At 46.6% G+C, this 25,413-nt stretch overlaps 1 long non-coding RNA gene across 1 annotated transcript in view; it reads left to right on the forward strand.

Annotated features, from left to right (window-relative positions):
• LOC138302068 (uncharacterized) overlaps nt 1–4,808 on the forward strand; it is a 42,607-nt gene extending 37,799 nt beyond the window's left edge. Inside the window, exon 3 of the long non-coding RNA XR_011205255.1 lies at nt 4,745–4,808. This is a non-coding gene — a long non-coding RNA (uncharacterized lncRNA). The remainder of the gene's footprint in view (nt 1–4,744) is intronic.
• The last annotated feature ends 20,605 nt before the right edge of the window (nt 4,809–25,413 follow it).

The following is a 25,413-nucleotide window of genomic DNA, read 5'->3' on the forward strand; positions in this document are numbered from 1 at the left end:
GATCATAAAGCAGTCTATCCATGTGTATGTCTGGTGTGCGGCTGGGAAGAATGTATAGTCTTTCGTGGTCGGGTTACAGTGTCTCCACACATCTACCAACCCCATGCCTGCCAGTCATTGCCGACTCATTGATGTAAAGGCCCCCTCCCTAGTCCCATTCTTTGGGCTGACCAGTCCAGGAGTGCATCAGGGGCAAGATTAAAATCATACCCCAGGAGTATGTTGTTGTTTTTCTCTTCCACAAGGGAGCGATGCATAATTTTCCGGCTGGGGCACCTCGGACCTGTGCAGGTTCCTGATGATTTTGGCACCCATCGATGATGCGTTTGAAATCATGCCGTACGGTCATGGGAAACCGCGCTACATGGGATTTGCTCCGTTTTCAGCAGCCGCAAGCAGGTGTTGTGTCGTTTCTCCAGCCTCAATGTTCTATCAGCTTCACCTTTCAAGGGCCCAGGGACTAGATTGGGCACCACTTGGCAGGGCAGGAGTCTCAGCAGATAGTCCAGGTGCTGGCAGAGGAAGTCTTTGATGTCCCTGAGACTTCAAAACAGGAGCAAAGCTCAATCCAAGCCCTTAGAGACACTTCACAAGCAGGAATATATCACAAAGTCAAGTCTTTGTCCTCTTTCAGGCAGAAGCAGCAACTGCAGGCCAATCCAGCAAATCCCAGTCATAGGCAAAGGGGGAATACTTCTCCTCCAGCTCTGTTCCTTGGCTGAGGTTCCTCTTGGTTCCAAAAGTAATCTGAGATTCTGGGGTTTTGGATCCACTACTTAAACCCCTTTCTGCCTTTGAAGTAGGCAAACTTCAATGGAAAGTCTCTGTTGTTCACAGCATCCTGCCTTGCCCAGGCCTGGCCCCAGACACCCACCAGGGGGTTGGAAACACCATTGTGTGAGGGCAGGCACAGCCCATTCAGGTGTAAGTGACCACTCTTCCCTCCACTCTAGCCAACGTAGCCCATCAGGATATGCAGGCTACACCCCAGCCCCGTTTTTGTCACTGTCTAGTGTCAACCAGCCCAACTGTCAGTCTGACCCAGGCAGGGAATACACAAGCAGTCAGAGTCACACAATGGTTTAAGCAAGAAAATGCCCCCTTTCTAAAAGTGGCATTTTCAAACAGACAATCCAAAATTAAACTTTACCGAAAGATGTATTTTTAAATTGTAAGTTCAGAGACCCCAAACTCCAGATCTCTATCTGCTCCCAAAGGAAAACTGCACTTAAAAGATATTTAAAGGCAGCCCCCATGTTATGAGAGAGATAGGCCTTGCAACAGTGAAAAACAAATTTGTCAGTATTTCACTGTCAGGACATGTGAAACACATCAGTACATGTCCTATGTTTAACATACACTGCAGGCTATATGCCCATGGGGTTTGGTGAACATGTCTTTAAGGGTGGTGTCTTTTTTGTTCATGGTTCATGTTAGGAAAGAAAGTAGATCTAGGTTTGAAACCTGAAGGTACAGTAAGATCATAATTAATACCTAAATCGTCCAAGCTTTTATATAAATCTTTCATTTCATCCATCACAAAATCATTATTCTCTAACTGATAAAGAGTTATAAGAGAATCAACATCATTGATACATAACAAATATTGACTTCTAGAATTACTAGGACATTCAACATTCCTCTCGATCTGATTTGAATGTTTCAATTCAAACCATTTCTTCAACTTCAATTTCCGAAAGAATTTGAAAATATCAATCCGAGTTTCAACATAACTGAAACATTCAATGGGGCAGGAAGAGAGACCTAAACATAAAGTTTTCTTATCATTCTCAGACAGTACATAATTCGATAAATTGACAATTGTTTTATTCACCATGTCGACATCCATCAAGGTTGCACATTGGAACTTCTTGTAGTTTTTCCCACTTGTCACATACTTAAATCCATTCTTGTGGCAATTTCTGAGTCTTTCTCGCCTCTTCTGGCTCCGTCCCTTCTTCCTCTTCAAGCCATTGATCTGCCTCTGCTCGTTGATGGCACATCCTTCTGATTTTTGGAGACAAATGTATATCAATCAGGTTATGCGTCAGCTCAACAATACCCATTTTTTAATGATCATTACTAAGGAGACATATGTCAAAAGTATAATGGACATTTGGTACCTTTTGACAGAATGGAAAGATAAAGGTTTATTGATATGGGATGAATACTGTTTTTTGAAGAAGGATTTTCCCAAACTACCAATGCTATACATTCTCCCAATGATTCATAAGGATAGGAATTGCCCACCGGGGAGACCTATTGTGTCCTCCTGTAATAGTGCATTGGAAAACGTATCAAGATATGTTGATTTTTTTTCTAAGGGACTTAGTTGTCAATTTTCCCTCTTATGTTCGAGATACCAAAGATTTTTGGGGTAAATTAGAAGGAATTGGTTGGGAAGATGATTTCATATTGATAACCCTGGATGTGAATTCCCTGTACACTATCATTGAACATGATAAGGGTATATACAAGTTTGTCGAAATTTTTTACAGACTCGCTCATTGAAGTTTATCATTCTCAGACAGTACATAATTCGATAAATTGACAATTGTTTTATTCACCATGTCGACATCCATCAAGGTTGCACATTGGAACTTCTTGTAGTTTTTCCCACTTGTCACATACTTAAATCCATTCTTGTGGCAATTTCTGAGTCTTTCTCGCCTCTTCTGGCTCCGTCCCTTCTTCCTCTTCGAGCCATTGATCTGCCTCTGCTCGTTGATGGCACATCCTTCTGATTTTTGGAGACAAATGTGTATCAATCAGATTATGGTCAGCTCAACAATACCCATTTTTTAATGATCATTACTAAGGAGACATATGTTAAAAGTATAATGGACATTTGGTACCTTTTGACAGAATGGAAAGATAAAGGTTTATTGATATGGGATGAATACTGTTTTTTGAAGAAGGATTTTCCCAAACTACCGGTGCTATACATTCTCCCAATGATTCATAAGGATAGGAATTGCCCACCGGGGAGACCTATTGTGTCCTCCTGTAATAGTGCATTGGAAAACGTATCAAGATATGTTGATTTTTTTTCTAAGGGACTTAGTTGTCAATTTGCCCTCTTATGTTCGAGATACCAAAGATTTTTGGGGTAAATTAGAAGGAATTGGTTGGGAAGATGATTTCATATTGATAACCCTGGATGTGAATTCCCTGTACACTATCATTGAACATGATAAGGGTATATACAAGCTTGTTGAAATTTTTTACAGACTCGATCATTGAAGTTTTTAGCACATACTGATATGATCATTGACATGATTAGATATTGGCTTACTAATAACATTTTTCTGTTCATTGGAGTGCTATATAAACAGATCCTTGGGACTGCAATGGGGACTTGTTTTGCTCCTAGTTTTTCCTGTCTTTTCCTGGGCTGGTGGGAAGAGGAGATTTTAAAGAATGAGGCCAGTTATCCTGAAATTAAACAGGCTGTTTTGTGGCTTCGATGATTTGTTCATTATTTGGAAAGGAACACAAGATGAAGCTAGAAAGTTTGTTCATAAACTAAATAATAATTACCTTAATGTTCTATTGGCATCCAATATGAGCAAATTGTCTATTGAGTTTCTGGATACTGCAGTGGTGATTAAAGAAAAGAAAATCACTACAGAACTTTTTCGTAAAAGTACGGCTGGTAACAGTCTTCTTCATGCATCTAGTGGACATCCTGATAATCTAAAATGGAGTATCCCATATGGGGCACTGTTGAGGGCTAAGGGAATTTGCAGTACAGATGAGGCCTTTGATAGAGAACAAAAAGATATGATTCTAAGATTTAAACAACAAGGTTATCGCAATTGGGTGATTAAAAAGGCAACTGACAAATTGAAAGGAGTAAACCGAATACAGACATTATTTGACAATACACCAAAAAATAAGAATGATGATGCAGATAGTATCAGACTGGTTATGACCTATAATGAAGACACTCCGCAGATAAAAAATATTGTTTAAAAAAATTGGAACCTTTTGAAAAGTGATCCTATTATTGGTTCCTTAATTCAGAAAAGACCGAAGATTACATACAGAAGAGGACGCAGTCTTCATGACATTCTTAGATCTAGTGACATTACCACTATTCCCCAAATTAGGGAACATAATTTACAGGGATTTTTTCCCTGTGGACATTGCAAGGCTTGTCGCAACAGTGTAATGCGTAAAGAATATCACACATGCAAACCAGGATATATGCGGCAGATTACCCAATTCTTGAACTGTAGTACTCCTTTTTCTATTTACATATTGGAATGTCCATGTGACAAGTGGTATGTGGGTAGCACAAAACACAGTGTTAAGAAGCTAGTCTTGGAACATATGCAAGCTATTACAACTAAGGATGTACATTATCCTGTAGCTAGACACTTCGAACAAAAACACAATTCTGATTGTTCATTGTTGTCTTATTTTGCTATTGAACATGTACCAGTATATCACAGAGGGGGCAACAGGGAACATTTATTACGCCAGAAGGAATATAGATATATTTTGGACTTGGAAACTAGGATGCCTAGAGGATTGAATTCTGGTGAGGAATTGATTACTCACCTGTATGAGGACTAAAAGATTAGATGTAATCTAATATTTATAAGATTATAGTGCTTCATGTATATTGTTTTACATCTGCAGTTAATATATCTTTTAGGCACGTTTTGTATATGAGGTTTTAGATTGTAATGTATATTATGGATTGTAATCAGTGTACTTTATATACTTCTTTTTATAGGTAATTGGGGGTCGGATGGCTGATAATTGGATCCCAGTTATTTTATCTTCATTTTCACCAATTTAGATCTTCACGGGGTGTGGTGATGGATACGCTGATAAGAATATTTATTTGAGCACATTCTCTCTTCGTTTTGTTTAGATTCATTTGAACAATTAGATCATACTGTAGTTGTGTTATAGGTTTATATATGTTTTTCTGTGAGGGGGCTGATTAAAAATATTTAACATTTTTGATTGGGAGATTAGAATTACTGTATTTGGTATTTATAGGCTCTTTTGATATTGACAATATATGTATATTTATTCATTTATAAGCCATATTTACTGAGTAATTTGTATTTTTATACTTGTATTTTTATTCTTGTTTCTCCCTTAGACGTGTGGGCATTGCAAGATGGAACATCTTAAATCAAATTATATTTTATACAATTTTTGGATATGATAATTTATTGATTCTTAAGACTGATCATATTATTTGAAATTTATATATTGAAAAAAGTGTATTTGTGTCCAAAGTGAATGGTACCATTAGTATGATTAATCAATAATATGCCCTGTTTTCTCAGTTTCCACTGTGTAGTCCTGTTTCTATGCAACTGAATGCTATATATTTACTTCTGTTCAATTGGTGGTTTAACTCACGTGATCAAAGTTGTGTTTACAGCTGAAATGCGTAGTGATTAAAAGCCTTTTTGGTTCTCTTTCTTAATTCCTGAGTGCGCATATTTATTTTTATTTTTGTTGGAATTTACAACTTCACCGGTCTGCTCTTGCCGGTTTCTTCACACCACCCCTCATGGGCTGCTCGAGCCCGGAATGAGCATTGTTGTTTTGTTTGTATATATATATATATATGTATATATTTATTTATTTATATATATATATATATATATATATATATATATATATATATATATATATATATGTAGTTTTAGTTAGGACCTAGTTTCTATTTAAAAAAGTGTTTTTTGTTTTGCTAAAAACTTTGGCACAGTTTGATGAATTTTCACGCAATTATGACGCTTACTTCAGCGCTTGTCTGGAAAGTTTTGGGGTGATCTGTCAAGTGAGGGCTGAGAAAAAGGAGGGGTCCAAAAACTCTTTTTCCCCTCTCATTTTTCCACAGGGATTTTGAACAGCGATAGCGCCTAAACCACTGATTGGAATTACACCAAATTTGGCAGAAAGGTAGCTCTTGGTCCACAAAGCAACCTATTTGTTATTTGGTGTAAATCTGTTCTGTAGCTTTTGAGAAATTAAAGAAAATCCAAATGTGTATATATAGGGATGCAAAGGCCCCACAAACCCTCGCCATCTCGTGCAGACATCTGATTGGCTGACAACACTTCAACAAGGAAGTATTGGCAGCCATGTTGGGACTCGGCTGAAGCTGAGTCCCAGGGGAAAAGTAACAAAATAAAAGAAGGGGCCAGGGTAGAGTCACCCTGACCACCTATCTCTGGTTCTTGGGTCCCAGAAGGCCCCCCGGGCAAAAAAGCATTTTTTTTACATTTCGGCACACAATGCAGCGGATCCGCTGAACATAAAAAAAAACAAAAAAACAAGCACAGGCTCCTGAGCTTGTGTTTTTAATAAGCCCCTGGGTGGGCCAGGCCCCGGGAGCATTGTTATTTTAATGCGGGGTGCTCAGGCCCCCTGATGCCACGACCCTCCCCCCCCCCCCGGGTGGCTTTCATGAAATTTAATGCGGAGGGCCTGTTGTCCCCCCTGCTGCCCCAGGAATCGCCTCCTCCCCAGGGCTTATAACAAATATGATGCGGGGGCTGTGTGACCCCCCGCTACACTGGTGAATGCAACCTCCCCGGGGAGTTAAACAAATATGATGGGGGACGTGCTGCCCTCTGCTATCCTGGTGACAGCCACCTCCCCACCACCTCCCCAGGGCTTAAAAAAAATATGATGGGGGCCACACAGCCCCCCCTGCTGCCCAGGGGACTGCCACCTCCCCGGGGCTATGCTAGTTGGAAGGGGGACGTACAGCCCTCCTCGAGGAGCCACGGTTGGCCCTGGGGAACCACCCTAGGGCCAGTTCCTGCTATGTCCCAGGGTGCCAACCACCGGGACATAGCTGATTGCTTTTGCTTAGTGGGAGCTGGCAGCTCCCACCTAGCAAAAGCAAACAAAGTCTGGTTTCTGCAAGAGAAAGCTGTCAAATAGCTCTCACTTGCAAAAAGCGGAGTTTTCATCTGTTTTCCCTGCACGCAGATGAAAACATTGCTCCCAGAAGCAGGGAGCTGCTATTAAAAGTAGCTCCCTGCTTGGGGGAGCAATGCTGGGTCCCACATGACATGGGAAGCCAGCTAGGACTGCGGGGGCCTTGGGGTTCCCCCCAAGGTCCTGTCACTCGCTCTTCCATCCCATAATGGGATGCAAGAGAGAGAGAGACAGTCATTGCAATGGTCTTTCCATGCAATTACTATAAGTATAAGTCACCGCTGGCATAATGGTTGAGGTCACAGACCCTCACACTGAAAGCTGAGAGTTCTAGACCAGGTGTGCCTGTGGTAATTTCCCTATTTTAAGCTTTAGAATTTTAAGCTTCATACTGAAAGGTGATCTCACTCTTTTTCATTGCCAAATACATTTTTCTTTTCAATTTGTCCAGAAATATCTCATTCTAAGTATATAATTCACCAAAGCCTAAAAATCTCACTATCTCTATCCCTCTCACTTTCTTTCTCCCACTCACACACCAACTCAGACCCTTACGCACCCACTCACATACCCACTCCAACACTCATGCACCCAGTCAGACCATCATGCACCCGCTAACAGCCCCACTCACACCCTCATGCACCCACTTACAGACCAACTCAGACACTCACACACCCACTCACAGACCATCTCAGACACTAACACACCCACTAAGACACTGATGCACTGTGAGGAAATGGCTCCCTGTTGCAGTTACCCCCCACTTTTTGCCTGATACTGACTTGACTGAGAAGTGTGCTGGGACCCTGCTAACTAGGCCCCAGCACCAGTGTACTTTCACCTACAATGTACCATTGTTTCCACAATTGGCACACCCCTGGCACACAGATAAGTCCCTTGTAAAAGGTACCAGTGGTACCAAGGGCCCTGTGACCAGGGAAGGTCCCTAGGGGCTGCAGCATATGTTGTGCCACCCTAAGGGACCCCTCACCTAACACATGCACACTGCCATTGCTGATTGTGTGTATTGGTCGGAGAAAAAGGCAAAGTCGGCATGGCATCCCCCTCAGGATGCCATGCACACAAAATACTGCCTGTGGCATAGGTAAGTCACCCCTCTAGCAGGCCTTCAAGCCCTAAGGCAGGGTGCACTATACCACAGGTGAGGGCATAACTGCATGAGCAATATGCCTCTACAGTGTCTAAGTCTATTCTTAGACATTGTAAGTACAGTTGTGGCCATATTAAGTATATGGTCTGGGAGTCTGTCAAAAACGAACTCCACAGCTCCATAATGGCTAACCTGAATACTGGGAAGTTTGGTACCAAACTTCTCAGAATAATAAACCCACACTGATGCCAGTGTTGTATTTATTAAAAAATGCACACAGAGGGCATCTTAGAGATGCCCCCTGTATTTTACCCAATTGTTCAGTGCAGGACTGACTGGTCTGTGCCAGCCTGCTGCTGAGAGACGAGTTTCTGACCCCATGTGGTGAGGGCCTTTGTGCTCTCTGAGGACAGAAACAAAAGCCTGCTCTGGGTGGAGGTGCTTCACACCTCCACCCTGCAGGAACTGTAACACCTAGCAGTGAGCCTCAAAGGCTCAGGCTTCGTGTTACAATGCCCCAGTGCACTCCAGCTAGTGGAGATACCCACCCCCTGGACACAGCCCCCACTTTTGGCGGCAAGTCTAGGGGAGATAATGAGAAAAACAAGGAGGAGTTACCCACCAGTCAGGACAGCCCCTAAGGTGTCCTGAGCTGAGGTGGCCCCTGCCTTTAGAAATCCTCCATCTTGGTTTTGGAGGATTCCCCCAATAGGGATAGGGATGTGCCCCCCTCCCCTCAGGGAGGAGGCACACAGAGGGTATAGCCACCCTCAAGGACAGTAGCCATTGGCTACTGCCCTCCCAGACCTAAACACACCCCTAAATTCAGTATTTAGGGGCTCCCCAGAATCTAGGAAACTAGATTCCTGCAACCGGAAGACGAAGGACTGCTGACCTGAAGCCCTGCAGAGAAGACGGAGACACCAACTGCTTTGGCCCCAGCCCTACCGGCCTGTCTCCCCACTTCGAGAAAAACTGCAACAGCGACGCGCCCCCCAGGGTCCAGCGACCTCTGAAGCCTCAGAGGACTACCCTGCATCTAAAAGGACCATGAACTCCCGAAGATAGCAGCCCTGTTCCAAAGAAACTGCAACTTTGCAACAAAGAAGCAACTTTTAAAGACCACACGTTTCCCGCCGGAAGCGTGAGACTTTCCACTCTGCACCCGACGCCCCCGGCTCGACCTGCAGGAAACTAACTCTACAGGGAGGACTTCCCGGTGACTGCAAGCCCGTGACTAACCAGAGTTGACCCCCCTGACCCCCCACAGCGACGCCTGCAGAGGGAATCCAGAGGCTCCCCCTGACAGCGACTGCCTGCTTCAAGGAAACCCGACGCCTGGTAAAGACACTGCACCCGCAGCTCCCAGGACCTGAAGGAACCGAACTCCAGTGCAGGAGCGACCCCCAGGTGGCTCTCTTCCTAGCCCAGGTGGTGGCTACCCTGAGGAGCACCCCCCCCCCTTGCCTGCCTGCATCGCTGAAGAGACCCCGGGTCTCCCATTGAAACCTATTGCAAACCCGATGCCTGTTTGCACACTGCACCCGGCCGCCCCTGTGCTGCTGAGGGTGTACTTTCTGTGCTGACTTGTGTCCCCCTCGGTACCCTACAAAACCCCCCTGGTCTGCCCTCCGAAGTTGCGGGTACTTACCTGCTGGCAGACTGGAACCGGGGCACCCCTATTTCCAATGAAGCCTATGCATTTTGGGTACCACGTTAACCTCTGCACCTGACCGGCCCTGAGCTGCTGGTGTGGTAACTTTGGGGTTGCCATGAACCCCCAACGGTGGGCTTCCTTGGACCCAACTTTGAACCCTGTAAGTGCTTTACTTACCTGTGAACTTAACAAATACTTACCTCCCCCAGGAACTGTTGATTTTTGCACTGTGTCCATTTTTGAAATAGCTTATTGCCATTTTTGCCAAAACTGTACATGCTATTGTGATGATTCAAAGTTCCTAAGATACCTGAGTGAAATACCTTTCATTTAAAGTATTGTTTGTAAACCTTGAACCTGTGGTTCTTAAAATAAACTAAGAAAATATATTTTTCTATATAAAAACCTGTTGGCCTGGAATTGTCTTCGAGTGTGTGTTCCTCATTTATTGCCTGTGTATGTACAACAAATGCTTAACACTACCCTCTGATAAGCCTATTGCTCGACCACACTACCACAAAATAGAGCATTAGAATTATCTCTTTTTGCCACTATCTTACCTCTAAGGGGAACCCTTGGACTCTGTGAATGTTATTTCTTACTTTGAAATAGTACATACAGAGCCAACTTCCTACATGCACCCACACTCACACCCAGGCAGACACTCATGCACCTACTCACAGACCCACTGACACTCTGACACACACAGTCACAGACCCACTGAAACCCTCCCTCCTACTCACAGTCCCACACAGACACTGACCACCACTAAGACACTGATGCACTAACTCTCACACCCAGACAGACACTCTCACAGCCTTTCTCACCCCCAGATAACCCTCTCACACCTATCCTCACAACCAGAGAGACAGACCATGGCCAACTCCTGCTGCGCATGTGCAGCATGGGTTTGGGGGGGTTAGAGGGGTTGGCCGCAAGGTCTGCCCACACGCCAGGCCCTGCGACAAACTGCGGCTGTGCACAGGCCTTTGGCCACGCGTGCCAGTGGTTGGATGAACATATAGTAATGAAAATTACTTTACTTTAGAAAAACCATAGAAATTCACTGAAAAAAGCAAAGGTTACAGGGATGTTATTGTTAGGTAACAGCATACAAAAACAGAGGAAATTCACTTAAAAAAGGTTACAGGGGCATTATAGTTAGACTCACACTTTAAATGCACAAAACTATGGAAATTCACCTGTTATAGTTAGAATTATCTCAAGTAACTATAACTCATGCCCTAAGGTAACTATAACTTGTGCCCTCACCACTCATTGCTAATTACCCTACAAATTATGGCACTCATGACATCTTTGATAGCATCATTGATAATATCAATGTAATATTTGCAGTAAAAAAAAAATATGAAAAAACTGTGCATGGCGGTGTCGTCAGTTATACTTACCTTAGGGCACGAGTTATAGTTACTTGATATAACTGTAACACATGAATTTCTATGATTTCGTATGTTTAAAATGTTAGCCTAACTATAACATCCCTGTAACTTTAGTTTTTTTATAAGAATATACATATAAGAAATCTTCCTTTGTGTCTACATATAAATGGCAATGCTCTGTAAAAATGATAACTAAAGAAGCATAACACAACTGAATCTTAGAACACATTAAAATCATGAGCCAACAACAATGTCCTCTTTTTCTTATTAGAATTCTTCCACACATTAACAGAAAGTATATCTCTAGTATACGTCTTTTTTGTCTAGCACTAATAATATCTCTCCTTTGGCCTACAGATCATTGTGTCCAAGAACTTTCCTTATGTATACAGAGCTTGAAAAACCACCCCGGGGCGTGGCTTCGGGCTTCAAGATGGCGGTCGCACTCTGAGAGTGCTCTGGACCCCTCCGTCATCTGCCAGAGGAAGCCGTTACCTTTCTGCCCTACGGCACGTACCAAGCGCTCCCGACCGGTTCCCTGACTGCCCGGGAGCAAGGAGCGGCGCTGTCGGAGCCCTGTAAAATTCGATTGACCCTGCGGCCAAGATGGCGGTGAGGATCAGAGCTGCCAGCGGTGCCGCGGGGCGTGGCGCTGATCCTCGGATCAATTGCGCTGAGGGACGAAAGTGGGGAGGAGATCGAAGGGGACTGGCGCTGAGACCCGGCGTGTGGGTGAGGAGCGGCGGAGGTGGCATGTGAGGGGGAGCCCTGGCTGCGGCGGGTCGTCTTTCCTCCGACCTGAAGAGGCCGACAGGACTTGCGGCCTGAATGGGGAGGCGGCGGCCTCGGGCCTGAGAGCTGGCCCCAAGCCGCGCTGGTGGAGGTAGGAGCCTCCGGAGCTGGAGCGGCCTGGGACTCTGGTATACTCTGCCGGTCTGTCGCAGCCGGGACAGAGACTATTGAACTGACTGGTCGCGGGCGTACGGCCCGTGGGAAGAACACCGGGCCTTCCCCCTTGAGCTGCCGGGACTGTCTGGGGCGGCGGCCTGGGTCCAGAGGCGGCAGCCCCCGATCTGTGGACTGGCCCTGCGCCGCACTGGTGGAGGCGGGGGCCCCCCTGTGCCGGGTTGGCCTGGGTCTTGGGCGCGCCTGGCTGGACAGTCGCCGCTGGAGCAGAGACCGGCGAATCGGGTCGTCGCGGGTGCAGACATCTGAATTGGTTGCCTCTTCTGTTACATCCGGGCTGGCTCGGGGGATCCCCCTCCTGGAGATGTCCTGTTAAGACCCGGGGACGTGAGAGGTTGCAATGTGACTGAAACCCAGTCCTGAATTTTACGTGGCACAGGAGGCTAAGCCATACTCTTGGAAGAGACATGGGGAAGGACAGAGCAAATAGATAGCCACCGGCCTCCCAGCAGAAGATTGACCAGTTCACCACACCGGCTGCCTCTCGGGGTGACAGAGACACGGCCTCCGGGGGCCCAGCGCCGGACGGGGTGAATGCCATCCTTCAGGCGATCCAATCATCACAGCTGGCCGTGGAGATCAAGATAGGAGAGGTGTGAGGTGTGAGAGGATATGGGCCTCATCAGACAAGATCTCAGAAATGCAGTGGTAGAGGGCCGTGTCTCACAGGCCGAAGACGAGCTGGCCGACCTCAGAACCAAAGTGCCTCAATTGCAAACCCAAACAGCTGAACTGCACCGTCGCGCCGAAGATGCTGAAAACCGCTCTAGGCGCAACAACCTTCGCTTTATATGATTGCCGGAGGGAGCAGAAGATTTTTTGGAGCATTGGATCAGGTCCTGGATGCCGGACCAAACTCTTTCATCCTGGTTTGCAATCGAACGCGTTCACAGGGCCCTGGCCCCATAACCCCCCCGGGTGGTCCCAAGAGACCGATGATTGCGCGTTTTCTAAACTTTAAAGATCGGGACAGTGTCCTCAGGGAGGCCAGATGCTCGGTTGACCTCCACTGGGACAACCACAAGATCCTAATATTCCCAGACTACATCCGTGAGGTCCAGACCCGGCGTCGGTCATACGAACACGTTAAACAAAAACTCAGGGCCATGCAACTTTCATACATGCTCCTTTTTCCGGCGTGCTTAAAAGTCCTTATGGCCGGAAAGACCTACTTTTTCGAATCTCCGGAGGAGGCGTGGGACTGGCTGACCGAGGAAGGTGTCGGGTCTCGGAGGGGTCCCACTGGTCCGGCTGGGGGCTCCCCCGGGAGTGGACCTCCCACCCAGATGGGACAGCAGAGGGGCCGAAGGCGCACTAAGTCTAGACGTGGGGGGCAGAGGGGCCCTGAAGATCCTAAAGGCGAAGGCGAGGGTCGAGGACCTGACTCCAGGGCCGAGGGGGTCCTTGTGGGGGCCCTGGATGCCCGGGGTCCGGCACACGTGATGGACAGCGACCGCCTGAGCTAGTCCCCAACACTCTGCTGACACAAGTAGCATGATCTCATCCGCGGCATGTAGAGCTTAATGGAAACCGCCTAGAGTTGGCACACACAGTTTGGAACAAGGCCCTGTCAGCTACTTGGTGGCCCGTCCGCCGCCAACTTTTTACTTTTCATGGCTTTGACTTCCGTCCATCGATTGTAGATGATCCGTTTGAAAGGAGGGGTCCACCACTCCACTCCAATGACAGTCTATCTGGCTGTATTGTTTTTGTTGGGTAGTTGGGCGACAGATGCTTCCGGGGTAGAAGTATGGGGTGGAGGGTGGTTGGGGGGTGAAAAGTTCACTATGGGGTTAAGTAGTAATGTTTTTGTAAGTTTCCTTTACTGAATTGGAATTTTATTTCATTGTTCAAGACGGTCGTCCCTGTGCCCATTGACGGATACTCAACACCTTAACGCATCTGCACACCCCACGCGTTGCCCTCACTGACACAGATCCCTCCATGGAACTTGAATGGCCTCCTAGATAAGATCAAGAGGTCCGCAATGTATAGTACTATCTGCAGATATGACCCCCCCAGTGGTCTTACTACAGAAAACACACCTCCTTGGGACTAAATGCCCCATGCTTGCAAGGGGAGGGTACGATAAACTTTACCACTCAGGTTTGTCCAGGGGCTCCAGGGGAGTGGCCATCCTACTCCACCGCTCATTGCCCATGGTGATCACGGCCACTCCGTCCGACCCAGAGGGTAGATACGTTGTGGTGTCTGGGTCGTTCCACGGGCTGCCGCTCAGTCTCGTATGTGCATACGCCCCTCCGACCGGGTTTGACGCATTCCAGGACGTGACAGTATAAACACACCTCAGCGGCCCATGGGACACACGCCCGAATCGATCTTGTGTTTATGCCAGCACTAGATGTTGCCAAGGTCACTGGGGCCGAAATCTTACCTCACGGGGTCTCTGACCATGCTCCAGTACAAATCCGAATAGGTGGTGCGGATCCCTCCCGGCGTCCAATGTGGCGCCTGAACGCATGGTACCTGCAGGATGGCGACTACACACTAGCGGTTAGAAACCACGTCGCACAATACTTTGAACAGAACCTGGGATCGGTCCGGTCCCCGGGTATAGTCTGGGCGGCATGTAAAGCTACCCTTAGAGGACACGCCAACATCTCCTTCGCATACGTGAATGCGCATGCAATTTCTGGGTGTCAGAGCTAGAGGCCCGTGCTCTGCGCCTTGAGCGCCTGCACTCAGTTTCTGCTTCAGCCCCCTGTTTGAGGCAGTTTATTAGGGTGCAAGAGGAGATTAAACACTTGGTGTTAGAGTCTGCGAAACACATCTGGAGAGTGTCGGCCGCCCGAGTGTATGGTTGGGGAGACAAAAATGGAAAACTCTTAGCCACACCGCCTTTGGCCAACAGGGTTATCTCGGAGATGTTAGATGAAACGGGATCTCTTTCCAAGACACCCAGCGATATCGCACAGAGTTTTGCTTCCTACTATGCATGGCTATATGTGGAGCGCCCCCGGCCGCTGGCGGAAAGAGAGTCCCCCTCCTAAATTAAATACCCTCCCCAAAATTTCCCAGGTGGTAAGGGAAAGCTTAGAAGAGGCTATAAGCCTCGTAGAAATCACTGAGGCGATAGCTAACTTATTATCGGGTAGGACTCCGGGCCCCGACGGGTTCCCAACAGAATTGTACGGTAGATGTGGCGATATCCTGGGCCCCCATCTACTTGATATGTATGAAGAGGCAGAAAGAACCGACCGCTTCCCCTCCGGGGTCGATCAAGCCACAATTGTGGTGATCCCTAATACCCAACCTCCGTCGCAACACTGCTCGCATACCGGTCCATCTCCCTCCTGAATATCGAGATCAAGGTGTTGTCTTCAATTCTTGCCGCCAGGCTGAAAAAAGCACTCCCGTCATTAGTACACTCCGACCAATGCGGTTTCATGCCCTCCCGGAGTACTAGACACTGTATAAGGTGTTTGCACTTGGCCCTGGCGCATCGCGGGGCCCTGACCCGATCCCCCCTGGCTCTACTCTTACTTGATTTAGAAAAAGCCTTTGATACAGTGGACTGGTCTTACCTCGATCGCATGTTGCAGGGCAATGGACTCTGGCCCAAATTCCGAGGCCTAGTGGGGCTACTTTACTTTAACCCGACCGCTAGGGTGCAAGTAAACAGAGTGGTCTCTGACCCGATCCATATCAGCCGAGGCACTCGTCAGGGATGCCCATTGTCCCCGCTGCTCTTCGCACTTGTAATAGAGCCCTTGGTGAAGTTGCTGCGTGAAGACCCCCTGATTGAAGGATGTGTAGTGGCGCGCAGGACCGGAGGACCGTGTGGCGCTCTACACAGATGACATTCTCCTCTACATCGCCAACCCGGCCAAGAGCGGTCTGCGTATCTTACAGATCCTGGACCTCTTCTCAGAGGCCTCAGGCCTAATTCTAAACCCTCAGAAATCCTTTCTGGTCCCTCTGCACTCCTCTAGGGACTGTATTGAGTGGCAGCACAACATTCCCATCCGTCGGAACAGTTTTAAATACCTGGGAGTGTTCATCGCCCTTTGTCCAGAACTAGCATGGGAACTTAATGTCACACCACTTACTAGAAGAATCAAGGACGATCTTCAATGTTGGTGAACCCTACCCCTCAATCTGCTTGGGAGAATAGCACTCTATAAAATGATGATCCTCCCCAGGGTCCTTTAATTATTACAGAACTTCCCATATCCAGTCACCAAGACATGGTTCAAAGAAATGGACTCTGTGGCGCGCCAGTTCCTTTGGAGCGGCACCCTTCCTAGATTGGCTCTTTCTACTTGCCAAAGAGACGTCTATGACGGAGGGTTGGGAATGTCCAACATTTACTATTACCACCTTGCAATGCATCTGCTCATAATCAATGATTGGGTAGGAGGTGGCTGGAATGACCCCGCATACCGGTTGGAGTTTCAATCAATGGGCTGCCATGGGGTCTTCGATGCTATGTATGGTTGCCCGATCCCCCGGGTCGTCCCAGATGTGACTAAAGTGGTCTTACTCGGGTGTCGCGCAGCCCAGAAGGTGTCGGGCTGGTGGGGTCGCCTCACCCGGCAGACCCCGCTATGGCAAGGAAAACTACTTGCGGAGGTCGTGGGGTTGGAAGGATTCCAGAGGTGGGACAACATAGGAATCTCCACGCTGGGAGATGTCTGGGGGGGATCGCATGTGTGGTCCTTTGAAGAGCTCCAGGGACTCTTCTCACTAAACAACACACAATTCCATAAATACCTTCAGCTTCGCCACGCCATGTTAGTGCACATACGAGCAGGAGATACTGTTCCCGAGTACAGTCCTATGGAGGCGAAGGTACTAATGTGGAACCTGGACAAGGGCAGAGACTCCCAGATCTACCGTTCGCCGGAGGTGGGAGGACTGGGTTGGACCAGTGGAGGTGGAGGACTGGAGGGAGGCGATGATGGTCCCTCGGACCCTAACGATGGCTACTCGATTCTGGGTACTTCAAACCCTCTATCTGCACACTGCATGCCTCACTCTCGTAAGATTACATAAAGCGGGCCTCCGACCCACAGCGGACTGTCCCCGGTGCTCCGGCCCAGATGCTGATTTCTTCCATATGGTTTGGGCATGCCCAGTTATAATGATTTATTGGAGGGCAGTCATGAGAGAGGTCTCCAGCGCCCTGCGGGTGGACGTCGAGGTGGCCCCACTACCGCTCCTATTGGGGGTCATGGGTTCCATTGTAGTGAACTGTATTGCAATTTATTTTATGTGGCGCTTTACCAGGGGTGGGCTCCTTCGCTACGGCGAAGAAGTGTCGTCCTCTTGGCCAAGAGCCAGGAGATGAAAAATAAAACAATAGTTGCACTCACCCAGCAGGACAGGGAGGGGCGGGGCAGAGCCACGGGAGGTGGCGGGGGAGGAGAGAGTGCACCCAAGTGCGCATGTGTGTTTGGCTGGCCGTCTCAGGCTGGGACTGGGAGAATGGTGGGTGAGCAGCCACTTACCACTCTTGCATTTCAAATGCACTAGCCCAGCTCACACACAAAGGACTTCAAACTAGCCATTTGAGCCCCAGACATCCTGGGACCAGGACAGGGAGGCAGGAAATTCCAAACACCTCTATTGGGTGAAACTCCAGATGCTTCTTCCATTTCATTTAATGATGTAAGTGCTCAAAATATGGTACTGTAAAAAATGAAATTCAAAACCACATTTCAATGGAGTTGTACTTATGGCCAACATAGGTAAATGGTGCATGTGAGGATGCTGCTGCAACTCCCTTCCATCATGTTTGTTTTTTAAACTAACCAACCATAGCATAAGCTGAAAAACAGTAGAATAGCCCAGGTTAAACAATCTTCTGCAACATATATTTTGTATAAAATGTAGGTCGAATTCAGATCTCGTTTTCTTCGTTCTTTAGTTTTACTTCCTCAGATTGCATGCCATTGCGAAAGCTTTTTTTCACTTTATTAGAGAACCCTGCATGAAAAAATGACCATGCTTTAAACATTTGAAAGTTCCCCCTTCTTTATTTCTTTTTAAGGACTAACTTCATATCTTCAATTTTCTATCTGAATATAGCCTAGTATAAGCTGCATTCTCATCTGCCTTAATTTCTATTATTGCATTTTTGCAAACTGCTCACACCTCATTTCTTGGATCATGACCTTTCCTTCTTTGAAACCAGATCCTTGCAGTCTTACATTAACCACTAGCCTTGGTTTCTGGAGCAGCATGCTACTTACCATGAAGAGCGTCAAAGCCTCATCAAAGATATTAAGCGCCAGCGGCGGCCGCCGCAAATCTCAAGGAGAGGGGCGGAGGGAAGGAGATGGAGGGGGAAAAAAAAAACTTATGTTACCCACGTCTCCGTCTCCTGCCACCTCTCTCCTCTTCCCTCCATGTGGTGTCCCAGCATTCACTGGGCACGAGCACAGGCTCCCCAGCAATCCTGGTGCTGCTTCCAAACTAATATAGCATGAAAGCAGCATCAGGATTGGTCTGAGCAGCGGCGGCTGCAGCTCAGACACAGCCCTGAGGTCTGTGCCGTTTTTCCAGCCCAGCTGTTCTACACAGCAGGGGTGGAGAAACCTAAGTGTGCATGTGTGTTTGGCCAGCCTGAGACTGCCAGCCAAACACACATGCGCACTTAGGTGCACTCTCTCCTCCCCCGCCACCTCCCGTGGCTCTGCCCCGCCCCTCCCTGTCCTGCTGGGTGAGTGCAACTATTGTTTTATTTTTCATCTCCTGTCTCTTGGCCAAGATGACGACACTTCTTCGCCGTAGCGAAGGAGCCCACCCCTGGTAAAGCGCCACATAAAATAAATTGCAATACAGTTCACTACAATGGAGCACAGTACTTCTCTATAAATTGGCAGGACATCACATGACAACTGTGTCCTTTGCCTTCTGATGCTCTCCAAAGAGAAGCCTGTAAGATTGTAAAGTAAATAGTACACCCTGGTTTTCGTTAGTTCAGTGGGGGAAAAGATGTGCCCTAGCACCAGAGCTAGAACGTTTGACTGTGGAACCAGTTTCAAACATCCTGTGCGTCCAAGCAAATCACCTAATCTCCCTGTGCCTTCAAAAATGTGTAACATTTCTAATACTCATGTAAAACGCTCTAATACCTTCAGCCAGGCTCGTGCTGCAGAAAATAATAAAAACCATTATTGCACGTTATCATTGGGCGCACAATATCCGGTTTAAATACCTTTAATCTCATTCGTAAAATGGAAGAACCTTACTTGAAAGTCGTTTTGTTGCGAATAAACTTGGATGTGCTTACACGGAATATCTATGTCCATTAATTATAGTTACCCTTTGGATGGGGGTGGTTATGAAGGGGCGGGTACAGTGTAGAAGCAGACTGTCTGTGGCATTGCAGCAGTGCTCACAGTTGCACACCGTTGAGTTGCTTCAAATAACTCCAAACCAGGTGAGATTCTCTTTGATTGACAGTGGCTTTTCCTGCCCGAGTCTTGATCAGGTTGTTAAAGGCAACGAAGAACACTGAAAACGGTTTCCCGAGATTTTGCTTACTTCAGACTTGCTAAACCTGCTGGTACACGTCTCTCACAGCTACTTATCTGACAATCTGCCAGTTTCATAGTAGCTCAAAGGTGATATTTTATTTCCATTGGAAGGTCAAGGTTCAGAGTAAAGTGATAATTACCAAAAGTCAACAGTCAGTTCAACACTCCAGTCCTTGGGGCATGGTGATTAACCGTGGGCGGGTATCCTGTTATAGTTGCTTGGAGACATGGAACCCACGACAAAAGCAGACTCACACACCAGACTCAATCCAAGAATAGAACTGTGGCTATAAAAACTTTTGTTTCTGAACTGGTCTAATGTTTTTTTTTTTTTTACAGATTAACTGGCTTCTAATTACTTTTTTAGATGTTTCGTTATATGTTGCTAAATTAAAAAGCCTTGTTCTGAACATGGCGGCCATAAATTAGACCTATGGATGCTGAATACATGCATAAAGTATGACGCTATAAAATACACCAAATCTGCAGTGGTTTACTAACAGAGTAACAATTTCAGGATCATCATCACTTCCATCTCAGCCTGTAATATTCAAACCATTCGCATTGTACGGGTGATGCAAATGCGAGCTGTAATTCTGCCCTTGAGTTCTGTCAGATTGGGGATGCTAAAGTGCCCAAAGTTTTTCTGATTTAAATTCCTCTTCTTACTATAGTTGAATCCGTGTTTTGCGATAAGTGGAACCATTCCCATACTAACCAAAGTACATTTCCACTGCTGAAACAGGCTAAAATCCAAAATTGTAGGTGCTCACACACATGCACACCTGCACACATACACACCTAAAATGAGGCTTCCCTTGTCTTAATTCAGTTTCAAAGTACGTAATGTGATGTGTCACTTTTATTGTATTAGTATCTTATTAAATGTTATTCTCATTTAAACTGTCCCTAAATAGCTCACACAATAGTATCACAATCACGTATAGGTAAGAGTTTCTTTCTCTGTTGTCCATAGACTACCCGTTCTCTCGATTTATTTGAATTCGTCTGAGCCTAAATAGCATTTACCTATGTCAAATTGGGAGTTTTTACTTCCCTGATCAGTGGAACATGGTGTTATGTACCCCTGTGTAGTTAATACAACATACAGCATCCTCTCAGTTTGCATGTCAAGAAACTCCTTCGCTACATGCGTATATTATGATTGGAAGATACAAGGTACATAATACTTATCAGGTATTTAAATAAAATATCAAGTTTTTATTATCAGGATACAGAAATACTGGGAAAAAATATCGTGACACAAAAATATTGTGATGCAGAAATATCGTTATCATGAATATAATTTTTAAGGTAATTAATAGTGTTATGAAGAATATCGTTGTTGTTTATATCATTTTCAATAATATAGTTGTACAGCATATCTTTTAACCCCTTCGCTGCCAGGCCTTTTCCCCCTCCTGTGCCAGGCCTTTATTTGCCTATTTGGAATGGTTCTCGTTTAGGCCCTCATAACTTTTTGTCCACATAAGCTACCCATGCCAAATTTGCGTCCTTTTTTTCCAACATCCTAGGGATTCTAGAGGTACCCAGACTTTGTGGGTTCCCCTGAAGGAGGCCAAGAAATTAGCCAAAATACAGTGAAAATTTCGTTTTTTTCAAAATTGGAAAAAGGGGCTGCAGAAGAAGGCTTGTGGTTTTTTCCCTGAAAATGGCATCAACAAGGGGGTTTGCGGTGCTAAAATCACCAGCTTCCCAGCTTTCAGGAACAGGCAGACTTGAATCAGAAAACCCAATTTTTCAACACAATTTTGGCATTTTACTGGGACATACCCCATTTTTACGATTTTTTGTGCTTTCAGCCTCCTTCCAGTCAGTGACAGAAATGGGCATGAAACCAATGCTGGATCCCAGAAACCTAAACATTTCTGAAAAGTAGAGACAATTCTGAATTCAGCAAGGGGTAATTTGTGAAGATCCTACAAGGGTTTCCTACAGAAAATAACAACTGGAAAAAAAATATTGAAATTGAGGTGAAAAAAACAGCAAATTTCCTCTACGTTTTACTCTGTAACTTTTTCCTGCAATGTCAGATTTTTGAAAGCAATATACCGTTACGTCTGCTGGACTCTTCTGGTTGCGGGGATACATGGGGCATGTAGGTTCATCAAGAACCCTAGGTACTCAGAGCCAATAAATGAGCTGCACCCTGTAGTGGGTTTTCATTCTATACCGGGTATACAGCAATTCATTTGCTGAAATATAAAGAATGAAAACTAGCTATCAAGAAAACCTTTGCATTTCCAAAATGGGCACAAGATAAGGTGTTGAGGAGCAGTGGTTATTTGCACATCTCTGAATTCCGGCGTGCCCATACTAGCATGTGAATTACAGGGCATTTCTCAAATAGACTTCTTTTTTTACACACTCTCTTATATTTGGAAGGAAAAAACGTAGAGAAAGACAAGGGGCAATAACACTTGTTTTGCTATTCTATGTTCCCCCAAGTCTCCCGATAAAAATGATACCTCACTTGTGTGGGTAGGCCTAGCGCCCGCGACAGGAAATGCCCCAAAGCACAACGTAGACACATCCCATTTTTTGACATAAAACAGAGGTGTTTTTTGCAAAGTGCCTACCTGTAGATTTTGGCCTGTAGCTCAGCCGGCACCTAGGGAAACCTACCAAACCTGTGCATTTTTGAAAACTAGAGACCTAGGGGAATCCATGATGGGGTGACTTGAGGGGCTCTGACTAAGTTCTGTTACCCAGAATCCTTTGCAAACCTCAAAATGTGGCTAAAAAAACAGATTTTCCTCATATTTTGGTGACAGAAAGATCTGGAATCTGAGAGGAGGCACAAATTTCCTTCCACCCAGCGTTCCCCCAAGTCTCCCGATAAAAATGATACCTCACTTGTGTGGGTAGCCCTAGTGCCCGCAACAGGAAATGCCCCAAAACACAACGTGGACACATCCAATTTTTTTAAATAAAACAGAGGTGTTTTTTGCAAAGTGCCTACCTGTAGATTTTGGCCTGTAGCTCAGCCGGCACCTGGGGAAACCTACCAAACCTGTGCATTTTTGAAAACTAGAGACCTAGGGGAATCCAAGATGGGGTGACTTGAGGGGCTCTGACCAGGTTCTGTTACCCAGAATCCTTTGCAAACCTCAAAATGTGGCTAACAAACACATTTTCCTCACATTTTGGTGACAGAAAGTTCTGGAATCTGAGAGGAGGCACAAATTTCCTTCCACCCAGCGTTCCCCCAAGTCTCCCGATAAAAATGATACCTCACTTGTGTGGGTAGGCCTAGCGCCCGCGACAGGAAATGCCCCAAAACACAACGTGGACACATCCCATTTTTTGAAAGAAAACAGAGGTGTTTTTTGCAAAGTGCCTACCTGTAGATTTTGACCTCTAGCTCAGCCAGTACCTAAGGAAACCTACCAAACCTGTGCATTTTTGAAAACTAGAGACCTAGGGGAATCCAAGATGGGGTGACTTGTGGGGCTCTGACCAGGTTCTGTTACCCAGAATCCTTTGCAAACCTCAAAATTTGGCTAAAAAAACACATTTTCCTCACATTTCGGTGACAGAAAGTTCTGGAATCTGAAAGGAGCCACAAATTTCCTTCCACCCAGCGTTACCCCAAATCTCCCCATAAAAATGATACCTCACTTGTGTGGGTGGGCCAGGTGCCTGCAACAGAATAAGGCCAAAAACTTGTAGAGATAGAGGGGATAGCACAGCAATAAGGACATATTCTTCTTTTATACATCTTTAGGCTGACTCTGCTTTGGGGACCCACACAAGTGAAGTGTCATTTTACTTGGGAGACTGAGGGGAATGCTGGGGAGTAGGAATTTTGTGCTGGAGCGGTGATCGTACAAACGAAAGTCAGGAAAATATGCGTTTTTAAACAAATTTTGAGGTTTGCAGAGGAGTCTGGGTAAGAAAATGTTGGGGTATCCACGCAAGCCACACCTCTCTGGACTCCTTGGGGTGTCTAGTTTTAAAAAATGTCTGGGTTTGGTAGGTTTCCCTAGATGAAGGCCGCACCCAGGACCAAAAACGTAGGTTTTGTAATGTATCATTTTGATGTGTCCACATACGTCTGTGATGTGCCAAACACTAAAATTTTGAAAAGAAACGCACTTAGGTTATGTGAAAAAGACCCCTCACTCACCAACCAAGTTGGTGGCATCCTTCATCATCGGGGTCCCACCTGAGACACCTAGCGTGTCTCAAGTGTGCTGCAATGCCTGATTACAGCGGAGCAGTTTTTGTCATTCGTACCACACATACTGGTTGGATTTGGCACGAGGGTGAGTGATGGTTCAGTAGATCAAATTTTATGAACAAGAGATTTCACAAAAGTGAAATGCACTGGTAATAACTGAAACGCCAAAAAACTGAACCAATGACTCACAGCTCGTGAGCTGTAAAGCCACGGCAAGGCACCAACCGCTTTAAAGTCCATTCACACACCTTTCATACATGACATGCACAAGACCATTCACGCCGCCAGCCACGGGCCCAGCACATTACAACACTCGCATTGACAGACAGCGCAAGTCAAGGGCCCATCACTTTCATACGCCCACATGCCTGATACAGCAATCAGCTGATGAGTGTGTGGACTGGTGTTTGGCTGGCACCACTAGCCAAGCGCCACCCCACCCATACCGCCAGCCAAGCGCCACCCCACCCATACCGCCAGCCAAGCGCCACCGCAAGCACACCGCCAGCCAAGCGCCACCCCAAGCACACCGCCAGCCAAGCGCCACACCACGCATACCGCCAGCCAAGCGCCACCCCACCCATACCACCAGCCAAGCACCACCCCAAGCACACCGCCAGCCAAGCGCCACCCCACCCATACCGCCAGCCAGCGCCACCCCAAGCACACCGCCAGCCAAGCGCCACCCCACCCATACCACCAGCCAAGCGCCACCCCACACACACTGCCAGCCAAGCGCCACCCCACCCATACCGCCAGCCAAGCACCACCCCAAGCACACCGCCAGCCAAGCGCCACCCCACCCATACCGCCAGCCAAGCGCCACCCCACGCACACTGCCAGCCAAGCGCCACCCCACCCATACCGCCAGCCAAGCGTCACCCCAAGCACACCGCCAGCCAAGCACCACCCCACCCATACCGCCAGCCAAGCGCCACCCCACGCACACCACCAGCCAAGCGCCACCCCACGCACACCGCCATCACTTTTTTTTGTTTATAAACAACAAAGAAACTACTAACTAATTGTAAAATAAGTACAAAACTACAAACACAAAAGCTCTAACTAAATACATGACAGAAATGCCAACTGTGAAACTGAACATATGAAAATATAAAATAGGCAGTTTACGCTCACGGTATTTCCTAAAAGTTTTTCCTTGTGTGGTAACTTCTAAAACAGCCGGGCACACACAGCCCAGGCTTTGAAGGGCATTCGGGGCAGTACATCCGGCTCTCCCTCCGGATTGATCTCCAGGCACATACTCTACATTTCTTTGTGGGCAAGTTTTTTTTGGGAGTGAGAGGAATGTGATCTGGAAAGTGGCGATCTTTCAATCTAGCCACTTCCTCCACCACTTCTCTAGGAACTGTTGCCCGTTCCACCACAATAAGGCTCTCTATCACTGACTCCTGAAATTTAACAAATGTCATCCTTGACTCAGGTGAACAATCCTTGAACACAATAAAAGCATTAAAAGTTGCCAAATGAAATAAATATAGGGCCAACTTTTTATAACACACGTAAGACTTACGAAGAGCAGTGTGAGGTTCCAACCTCTGATCTACTCTATCAACACCACCCATGTGCCTATTGTAGTCCAAAATGCACGCAGGTTTGTTCACTTCCACAACCTGACCCCAAACAGT

The sequence above is a fragment of the Pleurodeles waltl genome, chromosome 6 (assembly GCF_031143425.1).
Source record: "Pleurodeles waltl isolate 20211129_DDA chromosome 6, aPleWal1.hap1.20221129, whole genome shotgun sequence".
Taxonomy (NCBI): domain Eukaryota; kingdom Metazoa; phylum Chordata; class Amphibia; order Caudata; family Salamandridae; genus Pleurodeles; species Pleurodeles waltl.